The 16997-nt window shown below is 34.0% G+C and overlaps 1 long non-coding RNA gene across 1 annotated transcript in view; it reads right to left on the bottom strand.

Moving 5' to 3' along the window:
• LOC123250382 overlaps positions 1-16997 on the bottom strand; it is a 333822-nt gene that overhangs the window by 215974 nt on the left and 100851 nt on the right. Inside the window, exon 2 of the long non-coding RNA XR_006506400.1 lies at positions 3862-3930. This is a non-coding gene — a long non-coding RNA (uncharacterized LOC123250382). The remainder of the gene's footprint in view (positions 1-3861; positions 3931-16997) is intronic.

Genomic DNA, 16997 nt, shown 5'->3' with positions numbered 1-16997 from the left:
TTGGTTCTCAGTTTTATATTCGATATGTTAAATTCTCCTAGACTTTTTTGATATGCATATTTGATATGCATGCCATCTATATATTCAGCAACCATTGGTTACAACTTCAATAAGAATTAGTAGACCAAGCACAATGTTTTGTACATATTAAACTGTAAATGTTTATTTTAATTTGTAAAATTTTTTTAAAAACCTATCTCTATATCTAATAAATTTTTAACCATTGGTTATCATTCATAGAGTTGAATTATAGCAAAATTAGAAATACTTACATAAGATATCCAATTGCTTCGGATTCAATTACTGTTTTATTGAAAGAAATATATAAACAAGGGGATCCATAGATTCTCATTTCAAAGCTATATATAACCAACTCTTTTTAACTTAACACAACTTGAGACCAAATATCAAGATTAATACATCATATTTAGATGTCCCTATAACCTATTCTTTTATCCTACTTGTGTTTTCTTTAATTCATCCAAAAATGAATATATCTAAAAATTATAACATTTTCATAACATAATTTATTTTAAACAATTAATGTTGGGAAAAATTCAAAAACAAGTTTTTACTGATTTTTTTTGCCCTTCCCCCTTCAAGATTTGCACCATCATCAGTCATCAAATCACATTTTAGAATCTTGTAAGAATAATTTAAGTGCACAGTATATGCAGCCTATTTGGGGCATGTTAAAGGGCTGGAATCACAGAACATATGTGACTTATTTTTTTAAGGAAACCTATAGCATAATTTTGCAAGGCTCCAAAAGTATCACACCATCCGTGCTGTTAATCATGGGCGTTTACTCATTGGCAAAGGTTCCATACATTCTGTCTCCAAAGGACTACACAATTTTCAAAAGGCTTTTATGAAAAGTGGTAAATCCATTTTTTTTCCTATAAGACAAGATCAGGTATATTTCTTTAAAATAATATAAAAATGTAACACCATGAGAGTTACCTTCAACTTGATTTTATGTATAAATGCCACATAATCCCAATAGACCAAAAGGATCAAAATTACTTTATGAGTTACAATTTTTTTTAAAAGACAATGATTTATATACTGGGAAACTTTTGACATTAAGTTCCATCTAAAGCATAACCTTTATGATGAACTCTTATTTCTTTTTTTCCCCCTGAAATCCTTGATGATTGCAGAGAAAGATCCCCTATCTAGAGATCAAGGGTATCATTCCTTTTTTTTTTTTAATCCTCTATTCCTCTTTTGTTTGTTTGTTTTAAACTGGATAATGTTACACAATTATGACATAACCAAATACTTAGAAAGACAGAAAGGATTTGGTATATAAAATTTTGAATCTACTATGTACATGTTTTTAAGTATACAGCAAATTTAACAGAATATTATCAAAATTGCTCTTACCAGTATTGCCTTCCAATTGACTTTTTGTTTCTAAATTCAATGTAATAGTACCTCAAGAAAGGGATAAATATAGGAAAGGAGTCTGGGATTGCCATTTCATTGGCAAACACAATTCCTAGATTAGGAAACTCTCTCAGCTAATGCATATAGGTACCCTTTCTGGGATTTAATTTTACCAAGTTGCCCAAAGTGAAAGGTTGTCCTTTGCTAGGGTCAGTCACCCTGCCAATATTTGTCAAAGCTGAACCCAACCAATTCTGAAGTTGGCTCTCCCTGTACTTTGCCACATTCTTCCTACTAAGGGGCCTAACATAGGCTTATTTTTCTCATACTGAATTATACCTTAAAAATTCAAGTTCATATTAATTTGTGCAAAATAATCAGGTAGTTTAGTGTTGTTAGCCTCTTAATATAACACAAATCTTAGAGATTGGGCTACATCTAAATAATTATTTAAAAATTAAAGTTCAATATTTTGAATGTTCTGAATATTTCTAGGATTTTCCTTACTGGTCACAAAACACAAAATCTCAGTGTTGGAAAGGACTTGAAGGCTAAACTATACATACCTAAATAAAAACATTTTGAAAGCTCCTCCAAAAAGACACAGCATTTGTTTTTAATTTTTTTTGTCTCACATGAGTGAAAAATGAGAAAAAATGTATATTGATAGAATATATACCTATCTATGATTTATCATATGTTCAAAAGCCATGAGCTTAGAAGAATTTATTGTTTCTATAAAAATGAATTGGAAAATTACTGATGTTCCTGTCTTTTTTGCTGAACAAATATTAATGCTGAATAGGCCACTGAAAAATTTAAAAGTCACCCGCTTTATGAAGCAGGCAATGAATGATATTGTGTATGTCTAAGTTATGGGTAACAACTCAAAATGAACGTGCAATCACTTAAGAATGGAATGTCTCCTGTGATTTCAGTATTTTGCAGCGCTAAAACTCTAAGAATTTGATTAAAGCAAGTAATGCTGTAATTAACTGCTATATATTGAAACATATGATTTTTCCTTAAGCAGGGAAAATCATGTGGGTAGGAGCTGGGGGCAAAAATAAAATCACAGCAATGGAAACTGAAATCTCCTATTTAGCCAGAGGCATAAAAACCAGAGCAGCACTCTTCATCATATCCCTGTCCCTCTGGTGACCTCTGCACAAATCCTCTCTACTTGCACCTACTACTATGAACTAATAAAATGATGTATAAGCATATTGTAATCCCATTTCTTTACAAAAATCCTCCTGTCCCTTTATTTTTCTTATACCAAAGAAAGAAGACTTTTTATTGTACCAACTAATATATTCCCATATCGTGGTGATACTCTCATCTCACCTAAAATTCAAACCCAAGCCTGAATGTAATTCTCCTTCTCTCACCTAGCTTTTCCTCTTGTAAATATGGTAGCTCTAAAAATTCACCAGTAGCTAAAATACTTTTAATTCACAACGTGTTACCAATCAGTTCTATTTTCATTTCCACCATTGATTCCTTATTTTAGGCCCTTAATATCTACACCCAAACAATTGCAATAGCTTCTTGATTGGTTTCTCTGACTCTTATTCTCTCTATCTAAAACACCCTGCACGTTGAAAACAGAAAAACATCATTCTCATCACAATATTTTACTTAAAAAGACCAAATATGTATTCATTTCTTTAGCTGGTCATTCAGTACCATTTACAATTTTGTCATGCTCTATCTTTCCACTCAATTTGAACTACTTCTCCTCCAATCACAAACGTGGAATTTTTCTACATATATCCCTTTGCCCAAGTCCCTCCCTCTGCCTTTGATGCTCTCTCTTCCATCTCCAATTTGTCAAAGTTTTCTCTTCCTCAGAAGTCTAGTTCAAATTCTACCCTATGATGAAGTCTTCCTTGATAAATCGAACCAAAAAAAATGATTCCCTGTTTTCTGCAGTCCTCTAGCACTGTTTGTACCATTCATATATATCACCTATCAAATATTGCTGTAGTTTTCATTTCTTATCTCTATGGATTTCTATGGATACAGTATAAGACTGGTTTAGTGAGGAAAAGTATTGATTTCAGAGTCAGAAAACCTGAGTTTAAGCGTTGGTTCTAACACTATCTGAGTTATTCTGGGCCAGTCATCTCATTTCTTTTAAGTTTTGGCATTCTCAGCTGTGAAATACAGATAAAATACACTTAACACAACCAGTTTGTGCTTTGCAAACCATAGAATGCAATAAGAATCTGAACTATCAATAGATTATCAGCTTCTTAAAGGAAAAGACTATATTTTCCTCTTTCCCATACTTATTGTTTTTTTGTACTTGTTAGGGGCTCAACAAATTATCATTGGATGATTAAGTAACAAAGAAGAGGCAACAGAAGATGCATTCCCACCAATTAAATTCTTCCATCAAACATCTGTTATGTGCAAGGCATCATTAAACACTAAAAATTCAAATATAAAAACAAAAAAACTTACATTGTGATTATATTTTTCCCATAACCAGTTCTTCTCTTATCTCTTTTCAAAGTGCAAGATGGTTTCAACCTAGAAGAAAAGGTAAACAGGTTATTAGAATATCTCCCCACAAGAAGAAATGTTCCTTTCTATCTACATCTTCCATGTGAGGAAGGAGTCAAATGGAAAAACTCAGAGTTGTAGTCCATGGTTCTTAGACACCTTGTGAGAAGGTCTCCAGGAGACTTCAGGGAGCTACACATGGCCCTTCACTGTTTAACACTGGGTACAGGTATGAAGGCACCTTCATTAAACTTGCCAATGACACAAAACTAGAATTAGCTAGCATGCTAGACATCACTCAGAATCCAAAAAGATCTTGATAGGCTATACAATTGGGCTGACTATAATAAGATCAAATTTAATCAATGAAAGGTGGTCAAAGGATATGATCAAACACTTTTCATAGGAATGGTGATTTAATAATAAATATATGAAACTTCGGCTTTCAGAAATGTATTTCAAAATCACCAGATATGTGTGGGTATAGGCAGGAAGAACACATGGCTAGGCTACTGTTCATCTGACCAAGGCAAATTTGGAGAGTGTATATAACTGGATAAGAAGATTGTGTTTCAGAAGAGGATTTGACTTTCTGAACCAGAGTTTAAAATACATGAATATAAAGTATTTTCCATGGATAGCTCATGCCTAATACGGACTGGTATTTCGACCAAAGGACTTCTACACTGCAAAAGAGAGATGGTAAGTGTCTGACTATCCACCATGCTAGATGCCAGTGAAAGCAATTATAATCCAGGGAGTAGAACAATAAAGAAACTAATGAGACAAAACAAAAGATTGAAGCCAATGGCAAAACCTCTGACTTAAGATGTCTTTATCAAATAAACAGCGTATGGGTAACAAACAAACGTATAATAATAATGCAAAGAAGAAAGTATGATCTCAAAACCATGACCAAGGCTAGATCTGATAGAATAAGGCTGATGCCTGAAACACAGTTTTAGAAGAGTATAATGTATTTGAAAGGAACAGGATAGGTAAAGGGTGGAGTACTGTTGTATTTGACAAAAAGATTTAGCAATATGAAGAAGTCCACAAATTGGTGAAACACTGTGGGGAGCATTAGCCTAAAGATCACTGGAGACAGAAAGAGAAGTAATATTGGCATTGCATCATACCATAGATCCTCTAATGGAGTAAATGGAGTGCTAAGCTAGGATGAAATAAGACTTTATTCAGTCCTTTAGACCCTCCCTCTTGGACTCTTGCAATGCTTTCTCCCTTCCTCAGTCTCCTCTCACACCAATCTTCTACTCAGCTGCCAAAGTGATTTTTCTAAAATGAAAGTCAATGAGCTCCAGTTGTTCCCTATTTCCCCTAGGACCATCTATAGAGTACTCTAATATTTAAAGCTCTTCATCAAATGGATTCTTCCACCTTTTCAGCCCTGTCAAACTTGACTCTTCTCTATGTGCTCTATGTTCCAGGCACACTGGCTTACTTAAAAGCTCCTCCAACAAACATATTCCATTTCCTTTTATTTAAAGCTTTACTAATGTGTTTTATATTATAGACATTTCCAAATCACCCTTCTCTCTGTGAGTCCTCTCTCTACATCAAAATAAAACAATTAACCAAGACTAACAGTGTGGTGACCTCATCTGAAAAGGCCATCCCTGTAGCAAATCCCATCAATTTCTCTATTTTTAAAACTTTTTAATTAACAAAATTTTAAATAATTTAAAAATTCTCTTCCTATGAACCTTCACTTCATCCAAAAGGTAAAAGAATATTTACAGCAAATAGGCATAGACAAACAAAATGAATTCCTAATTGCCTATAAAAGTCTGCGCCTGAAATCCATCACTTCTCTGTCAAGAGGGAGACAACTTTTCATCATCAGTTCTCTAGAAACATTACTGAACATTGTATTAATTACCATTCTTACAGTTTTCAAAGCTATCTTTATAAAGTAGTCATTATTATATAAATTGTTCTGATTCTGTTCATTCTGTTTTTCATCATTTTAAAAAAGTCTTTGTGTTCCTGTTTTAGAATATTGATATTATAGTGCATATATATAACATATAAATTGCTGAGCAGCTTTGATCACTTCATTCTATTTCCCATCTCTCTGCCTTTGCACTGGTTGTTCCCCACTCCTGAAATGCTCTGCCCCTCACCTTCACCTTAGTTTCTCTGGTTTTCTTTAAGATGCAGCTCAAATTTCACCTTCTGCTGGAAGTCTTTCACATTCCCACCAGTTTCTGGTACCTTCCCTTATCAGATTATTTTTCATCATATATATGCACATATAATGGAAACATATACATTATATATTATGTGTGTATATATATACATATATAATCTTTAACAATAGATAATATGCATATATCACATTCAAAAAGAGGAAACAAAACTCTAGGTAAATTCTATATAATGTGTGTATAGCTATTTAAGTATGTGCAAATATATATTTCTAGATATAGATAGATACAGAGAAATTGTATTTACCTAAATTTTTACATGTATCCTCCATTTAAATGTAAGCACTTTGAGGTCAAAGATTGCCTTTTGCCATTTTTTGTATATTCAATGCTTAGCATAGTGTCTAACATAGTAAGCACTTAATGTTTGTTGACTGACTGAAAGATTAACAAGTTTGAATTCCACTGAAACAGTAGCTATATGATCCTGTGCAAGTTACCTAACATCTCTGTGCTTCAACTTCTTCACTAACAAAATGGGTTCTAAATTCTCTTCCAATTCTAAATCTATGGACCTACAGCTTGAGCAAAAGATATACATAGACAAAGATCTTAAGAAACAGAAAACAAGTTCAGCACAGAGGAATGATGTAGTCATGATCAGAAACCAAAACTACCCAGAAATTTAATACAACTTTCTTTTTGCCCAAAGTAAAGCAACTTGGGGGTATTTTGACTTTCAAAAATTGATCTCACAAGCAGAAAGATAATCTAGATCTGATTCTCACCAACATGAAAGAGCTTGTCAAAGGTGAAGGCATAATAGGAACTTTAGGATAAAGTTGTTAAATTCATATTAGAAAGCATAAGAAAGAGAAAAGCTAAGAAAAAATTTAAATGAAGCTAAGGACTTTAAAAAACAAATTTCAAAGGATTCAGAGAAAGGACAGTTCATGTTCCACAGGCCTAAAATATCACAGCAAAAAGACATTCCCAAAGCTCTCAAGAATGGAATTTTAAAGAAATAAAGAAACAATACTTAGTATGTATAAAAAACATATATAATGAGATTTGTGTGGATGCCCAGAGAGCTGGCTGACTATCTTAGATTTTTAAGAGACAAAATGTGGAAGCAAAAGTAGTTAATGAGTGATGAATTCATGTCACTGACCTATGAAAATAGTATCAAGCATGTTAAATATAAGAAAGCTTAATGGTTAGCAAGGAAAATAAAGGGATATTTTAATATATTCAAAGGAAAAGTAAGATTAATGAAGATATATGACTATTAATTAAGGAGGACTATTAATTAAAATATTCAGAGAATAAATGTTCGATTTTTATTTTCTTCTTTTTCTTTGAAAATGAGAATGATTTTTGACCTGGAAGTTACAGAATTAAAATGGCAGTCAACAGGTAGTTGAAATCCAGGAAAAAGAGGAATCTGAAAAAAAAAGCATCTAACCTCCCTTGATGGATTCATAACCACAATCACAACATAAGCTATTCAAAGAACTTGTAGACATGATTGTTGAGTTTCTGAAATATCCTAGGGCAGTGATGGGCAAACTATGGTCCATGAATCTAATGGAGGGGCTGAAATGTTCTATCCTGCTGAGCGACATTATTCCTAATCTGACAAATACAACGAGTAGGATACAATACAATGAAACTTCAAAAGAGTTGCCTTAGAAACTGACAGATGAGCATTTCCTTTCCTCTTTAAAAAGTTTGCCCATCACTGTCCTACAGCATACAAAATACTCTCAATTAATCATTGTATTTTGAAATAGTTCAGCTTATTGATGATTGTTAAGTTCACAACAAAAAAAAAAATCAAAACAGATACCAAAGGATTATAGAACAGCAAATGTTTTTTCTAGTTTTCAAAGAAGGCAAGAGATCTGTGGATCTATCTGTAGATCAACATTTTTTTTATTTTTTTTTTAAACTCCTGTACTTCGGTGTATTGTCTCATAGGTGGAAGAGTGGTAAGGGTGGGCAATGGGGGTCAAGTGACTTGCCCAGGGTCACACAGCTGGGAAGTGGCTGAGGCCGGGTTTTGAACCTAGGACCTCCTGTCTCTAGGCCTGACTCTCACTCCACTGAGCTCCCCAGCTGCCCCTTAGATCAACATTTTTTAAAAATCTTTGGACAATAAAACTTGGCACAGTTTCATAAATAACATGTAATACTAAGAAACCTGAGAAGATTTGTATGAACTGATTCAGAACACACAGAGCAATTTATACAATAGCAATATTATAAACACAAATATCTTTGAAAGACTGGATGATACGACCCTCTAGGGGAATGATGTTAAAGCACAGTAGCTATCCCCAAAAGGGAGAAGATGAACTTAGGATGCTGAATGTTTTTGGTCCCAGATAATGTGGGAATTTATTTGGCTTACTATCCATTTTAGCTTAAAAAGGTTTTTGGCTTTTTGTTTATTTTTTGCTTTTTTTAATGTGGGAGTACAAGTGGAAAAAAATTGTTAATTAAAAAATAAAATACATTTTAAAAAGAAATAGGTCATTCAAAATTAATTTCATTGGCTTTTTTGAGATGGTGACAGAAGAAAGTTACAGTCACGATATACTTAATATTTGCAAAGCATTTGATAACATTTTTCATCTCATTCTTATGGAAAACATGGAGATTATAAAATGTGAAAGGGATACTAATGCAGTTAATTAGCAGGTAAATTTGGAATTGGTTGAATGATCAAACCTCAAAAGTATGTTATTATTATTCCATGTCACCTTCAAAGAAAATCTCTGGTGGAATAATTCTGGGATATGTATTTGGTACTGGGCTGTTTACCATTTTTATCAACAACTAGGATAGTATCTTAGATTGCATGCTCATTAGCTCTGAGGATGATGTAAAACTCAGAGGACTAGAAAAGATATAGGAAGAGAAAATGGAAAACATTTAGAGGAGGGGCGCTAGGATTGCAAAAAGGCTCAAGATCATGATCTATGAGAAAAGTTGAAGAAATTGGGCAAATTTAGCAAGATAATGATGAGACTTCTGAGAATCAGGGTAGCTATCTTCAAACACAATGTAAGGAAAATATTAGACATTCTCATTTGTCACATCAGTCACAGCAAGTAAAAATGAGTTTAAATTATTTAAAAGTCAATTTAGGTTCAACTTAAAGAAAAATCTCAAAACAATGAAAACTATTCAAAAGTGTAAGGGTTTATGAATTCCTTATCCCTTTTGAACTTTAAGTAAAGATCAGAAGACCTCCTATTTATGTTGTGGAGCAGATTGTTTTTAAAGTATAGTTTAAAATCAGGACTTCTGATATCCAGCCCAACTCTAAGATATTAACGTAAAAAGGCAGAAATGCTAGAAAACCTTAAGTGAAACTGAGTATAACAATACCTTCAGTACCTACCTTACATGTTATAAGATTACAGTCAGATAAAGTGCATAAAGTGCTTTATTAAATTGAAAGTGTTTGGTCAATGTCACAAATTAAAAAAAAAGACAATTGAATTTGGCCATAAGATCACAGAGAGACTGGTTCAGCAGAGAGGTAGGGATGGAAAATACATTTGCAAAGCCCAAAGTATGTGGAGAAAATGACTTTATCTTAAATAACCCAAAGAGGTTCTTATATTTTTTAGTGTTCCATTGCAATTTTTTATATCTGTGTATCATATATACTTCTAGGCATAATATTAGACTGATGAACTGATATCTGTGCTAAAACATATACATACATGTGTATACTTACACATATATCCATGCATATATACAAACATATATGTGTGTGTACATATATCTACCTGATTTCTATTGATAGCATGACTATTCTTCCAGCTATCCAAACTGAATCCTTTGGATCAATATTTACTCTTCTCTCACTCTCTCTCTCTCTCTCTCTCTCTCTCTCTCTCTCTCTCTCTCTCTCTCTCTCTGCTAGATCCAATAAATTTGTCAACTTCTATAGATTTCAATTATTATTTTTATGATTGTCATTATAAACGTATATCTTTCTACACATTTTCAATGTGATATTAGAAAAGTGGGCTTGACGTCACGAAGACATGGGCTCAAATTTCATCTTTGATACCTATCCATGTGACCCTGACCAACTCAATTCACCTTTCAGTGTCATACATAAGTCAAGCAATAAGTGTGTGATCCTGGCCAGGTGACAACCCTGTTGGCATCAGTTTTCTCATCTTAAAATAAGCTGGAGAAGGAAATGACAAACTTCTCCAATGTCTTTGTCATGAAAATCCCAAAGAGGGTCACAAAATGTCAGATTCAACTAAAACAACTGAAAAACAACAAACTTGCACATATAGAATGTAAGATGTCTACAGGACATCCCAGTTTGAAGTGTCTTAGAGAGAGTTAGAGATGGGAGCCTGAACATTAGGAGAAAAGTTAGTTCTGGGAAGTAGATTTGAAAATAATCAGCATAGAGATCATTGAAACCATGAGAGCTGATGAAGTCATTAAGTGAATCCATGTAGAAGGAGAAGAGAAGAGGGCCTAAGATAGAATCCTGGAGGATACCCACATTTAGCCGGTGTGAACTGGATGAAGAAATATCAAAAGAGACTGAGGAGCCAGGAAAGACATAGAGAAAAGAGGGTATCCAGCAGAAGCGGGTGTCAAAGGCTGTAGAAAGATAAAGAAGGATGAGGACTAACAGTGCTAAACAGAGTGTTAGAATATCCTCACCTGAGTTCCTTACTGCAGTGAAATCACAGGTCTAATCCTTATCTTTATCTACATATATCCAAGAGTTTCCGACTCATGAATATGTTTGAAATCCCCAATTTTAAAAAAAGTAAGATTATTTAAGCTGTATATAATATACAGAAAAGAAAATATACAGAAAAGAAAAAAAAAGATATACAGAAAAGAAAAAAACACTAGAGTATCTCTTGCCATACCATAAATATAAGACCAAAGCAAATTTAGATCACAAACCTAATTTTATATAATTTGTATATTCACTTGCTTTTGTTTCTTTTATTTAAAAAGCGAGCGGTCCTATGTAACATGCAAAAAAGGATAACACCTTCACTTTTACTTCTGAACTTTTCCTTCACTAACCTATAATTTCTTATCTTTAGACAAGTGTAGATACTACTTCAACATCATAAAAGCTGGAAAGGGTCTTGAAGATAATCTAGTTCAACCCACTTATTTTAACAGTGAGGGGACTGAGTCTAGACAAGTAAAATGCTCTGTCTCAGGTCATGCTGTTAATCAGTTCTCTATCTGTAAACAGAATTCTGGTCTCTTAAATCAAAATCCTGTCTCTTTTACTGTAACTATTTATTATTAGAATAGCTGGTGGCTCAATGGAAAGAGCCCTGGGCTTGAAGTTAGAAAGAATTGAGTTCAAATCTGACCCCAGACATCTAAAAGCGATGTGAAGCTGGGAAAGTCATTTAGCGACTTTTTGCCTCAGTTTCTACATTTATAAAAGAGAGATAATAATAGCACCTAAATCACAGAACTGTTGTGAGGATCAAATAAGAATATTTGCAAAGCACTTAGTGTAGCATCTGGCACATGGTAAATGTTATAAAAATTCTAGTTATTAGTTTTATTATGTGTCAAAACAACAGTAACCCCTTGATATAACTAGGTAAGAGGACTACCAGGACAAAATATTCTGAAGATGTCCATGATTAGAAACATTCATTCATATTTTTGTTCTTCCTCATCAGGTAAGCAATCTTCTAACACTGTCTACACTGTATAGACCCTAATGTTGTATGTGTTCCTTCCCCTTCAGCTTATTTCATCTCTTGAAACAATCTCATTGTCTCTTGCTTTTCCATCAGATGACTGGTATCCCTATTCTCCTACAGCATTAGCAAAATTTCCATCACTAAAAAAGAAAAAAAAGGAAGACAAAACAAAGGATGTTACATACACCCTGCTTACATAGCATGTTTGATATATGGTATGCTACCTTTCTTCTTAATCTTTAACTAGACCTATATCCTCAGATACTTTTTCAAAAAAAATTGGAATCACCTGGACTTTTGTTTCATGCATGCTTTACAACAGATCTCCACCATTAAAAACTTTTTTTTATTCCTTTTGTAAGTGTCTGTGGTATTCTGGGGCAGCATGTTACAGGCAGAAGTTCATGGTAAGTTCAGAGGAAAGGAATTTTCAAAGAAAAACCAACACAAAGCATTGTGGGTAATGATATGGAAGGTTGACAAAACAATGATAAACAATGAAAAAAAAGAAATAATTAAGTGTGCTAAAATACTGTATCAGCATTTTGTGCATGGTTAACATTTTTTTAGGAAAATTTTATTTAATAGAATTTCACAGAGAGATCCTAACCCAGGCTATGAAAATAGAATTGTGAATGTATAATTCACAAGTATATTCCTTTAAAAAATAAAATGTGCAAATATGTCAGCTTGAGATAAGGCTTTCTGAACAAAATATAATACATGGAAATCCTTTCTTAAGTGTTTTGTGGATTTAGGGAGGTCGGAAACTTAAAACAGTGGTGGTATGGTAAACATACAAGTCTAAACAAGGTGTGAAAAATTGAGTACATGCAGCTACAGGCAAAATAAGTAGTCAAAAATAGCTGCTGAGAAAGAAGGGTAAAAAAAATAACTTCATGATTACATTGCAGTTTTTGTTAAAGGATATGGTTATTCATTGAAAATTGGACCTCAAAAAAAAAAAAGAAAGGTAACTAAATGATTTCATTTCTACATTGTGTTGTTTTTCTTTATCAAATTAATACTAACTAATTTACAGAAGAAAGCAGAATTGTCCTCTTGCATAAATAGGTTTTGATTCAGTCTTCATTTATTTTTCCTCATATACACTCTTCTGATATCCCAGACTTCCTTATAAAATGTTAAATATATGAAACATATGTACATAAAATATATAGGTTTTAAAACATATAACATGTTACATGTATGGTCTTATTTAGGGTAGCTATCTAAATTCTTGAAATTATGCTCTATTTTTTATATCTTGGATTCCTTATACTGTGTGGGACACAGACCAACCACAAACATGTCCACTATGGCTACACTTTCAGGCAGCTCTTGGAGATCCCCAATGGAATCCTCCATTTCCATGATTTATTCTAAAAATCATTTACTAATTTCCAGTCATAACCAATTCATTGGAACAGTTCAGCATTCTGAACAGGTTCTTTTCAGCCCAGAGACATTATAGCTCAACATAATTCCTACTTGCATATAAAAAACATAGTATTCACTGATGACATCAGTCGTCTATTTTGTTCAGCACCCGTTTCAGGTACTAAAACAAGAATGAGTCATCATAATATTAAAGCTATCTGATATAGTATATTAAGAGTGACTGGCTGTTGAAAGGATAACATCACATAACAGGCCAAGCAACATGATAATCAGTATTGACTTAAATCAACTGCTTTTGTGTATTCTAAATGCAACAGATTGAGACTTACATTGCTTTTGCAAGGAAATCAGATTTGAATGAACAAGAAGAGGCAGCTTTTTCAACACTCATTCTAGTACTTAGTATGATAGCTGAAAAAACACACTACTTCAGTGTCAACTATGACGAGATGACTTGGAAACACCTAAGTCCTTAGAAGACAAGCATTAGAAAAATTAAATTTACTCCATGGACCAGTCTTTATCAAGTAGGATCCCAGAATCCCTGAGGGAGTTTTTTTCCCAGCCTATTCCTAAAATGCATACCTTCTTTGCCATCAAAGGATGACTGGAAGTGTTGAGGGAAGAGGAATGTGTATGTGAAAAATAATGCAGGTTCTATTTAGTTAAATAACCCCCAGCTGAAAGCACCTACATTTTCACTGCCTCTTGGACACAGCTGTTTCCCTTCTGAGAGTCACCTGCAGTAGCCAGAAGCTACATAGAGAAAGCTCCCTCACAAGAACAAAGGCAGGAAATCACAGACTCAAGCTTAGAAAGATACAGGTACCCGGTATTGTGTGGAATGCATCTGTTTTTAGACACTTGGTTTCACAAAACTATACAGAGACTTCAGATTTTGCATCTTGCTTCTCCTTGAGATCTTGTGGGTGCCTCATTGGAAAATTGTTCTTTTTGGTTCCTGGACATGTCTCTTTCCTATCACATTTCAGTAGCTTGATACTCCTGCTCCACACAATCCAATTCTTGTTCCTGGTCCCTTATAAATGAGATTTAATTATGTAGGGTTTCCCTATTGTGGCTGGCTGGGTATTACTAACATTTTTCCTAGAAGACTCTCATCCATCAAAAGCTCTAGCAGACTGTCTGAGCTATTGAAGAAATAAGGATTCAAACTTAGTATAAAGATGGTTATTTTGTGATTTTCATGGACTAAAGGAACTATTGCAACATAAGAGACCTGATCTCTAATTTCCAAAGCTTAAATAAAATACATTTCATATTTTCTAAGCAGTGCAGTATTAGGGGAAAAGGAGGAGGAGGAGGAGGAGGAAGAGGAGAAGGAAGAGAAAAAAGTAACAACAGCAATTATAAAAATAAGCTTTTATGTTGTCCTTTAAGATCTGTAAGATGTTTTATAAAATGTAAGTCATTTTGTCTTCAGACTTAACAATGTCTGCCTCAGTTTCCTTACCTGTAGAATGATCAGGAGAAGGAAATGGCCAACCACTCCAATATCTTAGCAAGAAAATCCAAAATGAGGTCATGAAGAGTTGTATATGCCTGAATTGACTGAGTAATGTGCCTTCTAGCTCTAATTCTATGATCTTATGTTCTACCAATATAGAAAAGGATTTAAGAAACAAGAACACATAAATATCTTAAGGATTACCTAAGGACATAAGAGAATGGTAAAAACTAAATCGCTGGATAAATGGATGATTGATGAGAGACAGAGAGACAGAGACAGACAGAAAGAGGAAAAAAAGAAAAGGGGGGGGGACACTAACAGAAAGACAGGAGGAGAGATGAAAAAGAAGTTATGTGAAGTCTAAGAGGAATGTCCCAGGAGAGTTCAAAGAATTTTTGGCATGGTATGGGAAATACAAAAATATTAAGATACAGTTCCTATCCTGAATCAGCTTGTAATCCAATAATGATCATAGTACATAGAAAAATATTATAAAAATCAGAACATAATTACAAAAAATGAGTATAAGGTATAAACTCAGATGAGGGGAAAGTCACTGACAGCTTGAGAGTTAATAGTGTCAGAGAAGGCTCTGTGGAGAAGTTGGCATTTGAGCCAGACTTTGGAGAATAGCCATAGTTTCAACTGGTATACTGGAGGTGAGAGCAAGGGGAAGAGAACTGAGCAAACAGAATTCTGTCTCCCTGTCTCTGCCTCTCACCATCACGGGGGCTAGTAAACAATGATAAATTTGAGGAGCAAAAAGTTACCTAGTCTGGCTGAAATTAAAGTTCTAAAGAAAAATAAGGAGAAAACAAAGATTTAAAGGTGGATTGGAGCGGGATTATAGAGGAGATTGAATATAAGTCTAAGAAGTCTGACAAAGCTTTGTGGCAATGGAATGATGCAATCATCTGTGTGCCAATCTGCAATCAGTAAATAAAATTTATTGTAATAAGCGCAGAATTTTAACATCACATTACATTCCAGAATATATTAGAGGCATGAAAACAACAGAACTATTTACTTTCTTCAGATGGACAAGTTTCATTCTGATTGATACACCCAAAAAGGTCTATTGAAACTGGTAGCTAAATAAGTATACCTATAAAATGCCTATATGCAAAGCCACCTAGCATAGTAGATACAGATAGAGCTGCTACAGAACTAGAGACTCATGGATTGAAGTCCTGCAACTTACATACCATATATATTAGGTGGGGAATGATAGAATGTATATTAGATGTCACTAAACTCTTGGTAAATGAACTACTCCCTAAGACCACAAATCCCAGATAAATTGTAGATCTCTGTAGGTGGAAATAGTTGAAATATCAAGAATTCCTTACACAAGCCCAAACATTTTTTAACATTCAATATAATATTTTTAATGTATGAAACATGGTTCTTATCCCTGAGAAAATTTAAATCTAGAAGGAGAAGTCAGGTATGTTTGGCCCCTTAAGACATCTCTATACACATTACTTCTCTACACATGTTCTGCCATCCAGGCATGCTATCCTGCTTGCTGTTCCACACACATGATGATTCATCACCATTTTTGTGCCTTTGCACTAGCCTCATGCCAAGAATATACCCCCTTCTCACCTCTCCCTCTGAGAAACCTCTGTTTGATTCAAGACTCAGTTCAAGTACCTCCTTCCACATGAAGACTCTTCTCTTCTTCAAATGACCATTTATTGATTTCATATATATAATTTAATATTTATAAACATATAGAACATGTCTCCCCCATTAGAATGTAACATCTATGAGTCCAGGGGATGTTTCAATTTTATCTTTAAATTCCCAGGTGCCTAGTATATAGTACGCACTTAATGTTGGTTGGTTGATTGATAGCAACATGTCTTTACAACTAAGGCAGCTAGCCTGCCCTTTGACCCAGTCACACCACTTCTGGCTTCATACCCCAAAGAGATCATAGGGAAAAATACTTGTACAAAAATATTTATAGCTGTGCTCTTTGTACTGGCAAAAAAACTTGAAAATGAGGAGGTGTCCCTTGATTGGGGAATGGCTGAACAAATTGTGGTATCTGTTGGTGATGGCATATTATTGTACTGAAAGGAATAATGAACTGGAGGGATTCCATGTGAACTGGAATGTCCTCCAGGAATTGATGCAGAGTGAAAGGAGCAGAACCAGGAGAAACTTATACACAGAGACGGATATACTGTGGTGGAATCGAATATAACAGACTTCTCTACTAGCAGCAATGCAATGACCCAGGACAATCCATTGTTAGAAAGAACACTATCTACATCCAGAGAAAGAACTGTGAGAACAGAAACACAGAAG

The sequence above is a fragment of the Gracilinanus agilis genome, chromosome 5 (assembly GCF_016433145.1).
Source record: "Gracilinanus agilis isolate LMUSP501 chromosome 5, AgileGrace, whole genome shotgun sequence".
Taxonomy (NCBI): Eukaryota; Metazoa; Chordata; class Mammalia; order Didelphimorphia; family Didelphidae; genus Gracilinanus; species Gracilinanus agilis.
This window is presented reverse-complemented; position numbering and strand designations above follow the sequence as displayed.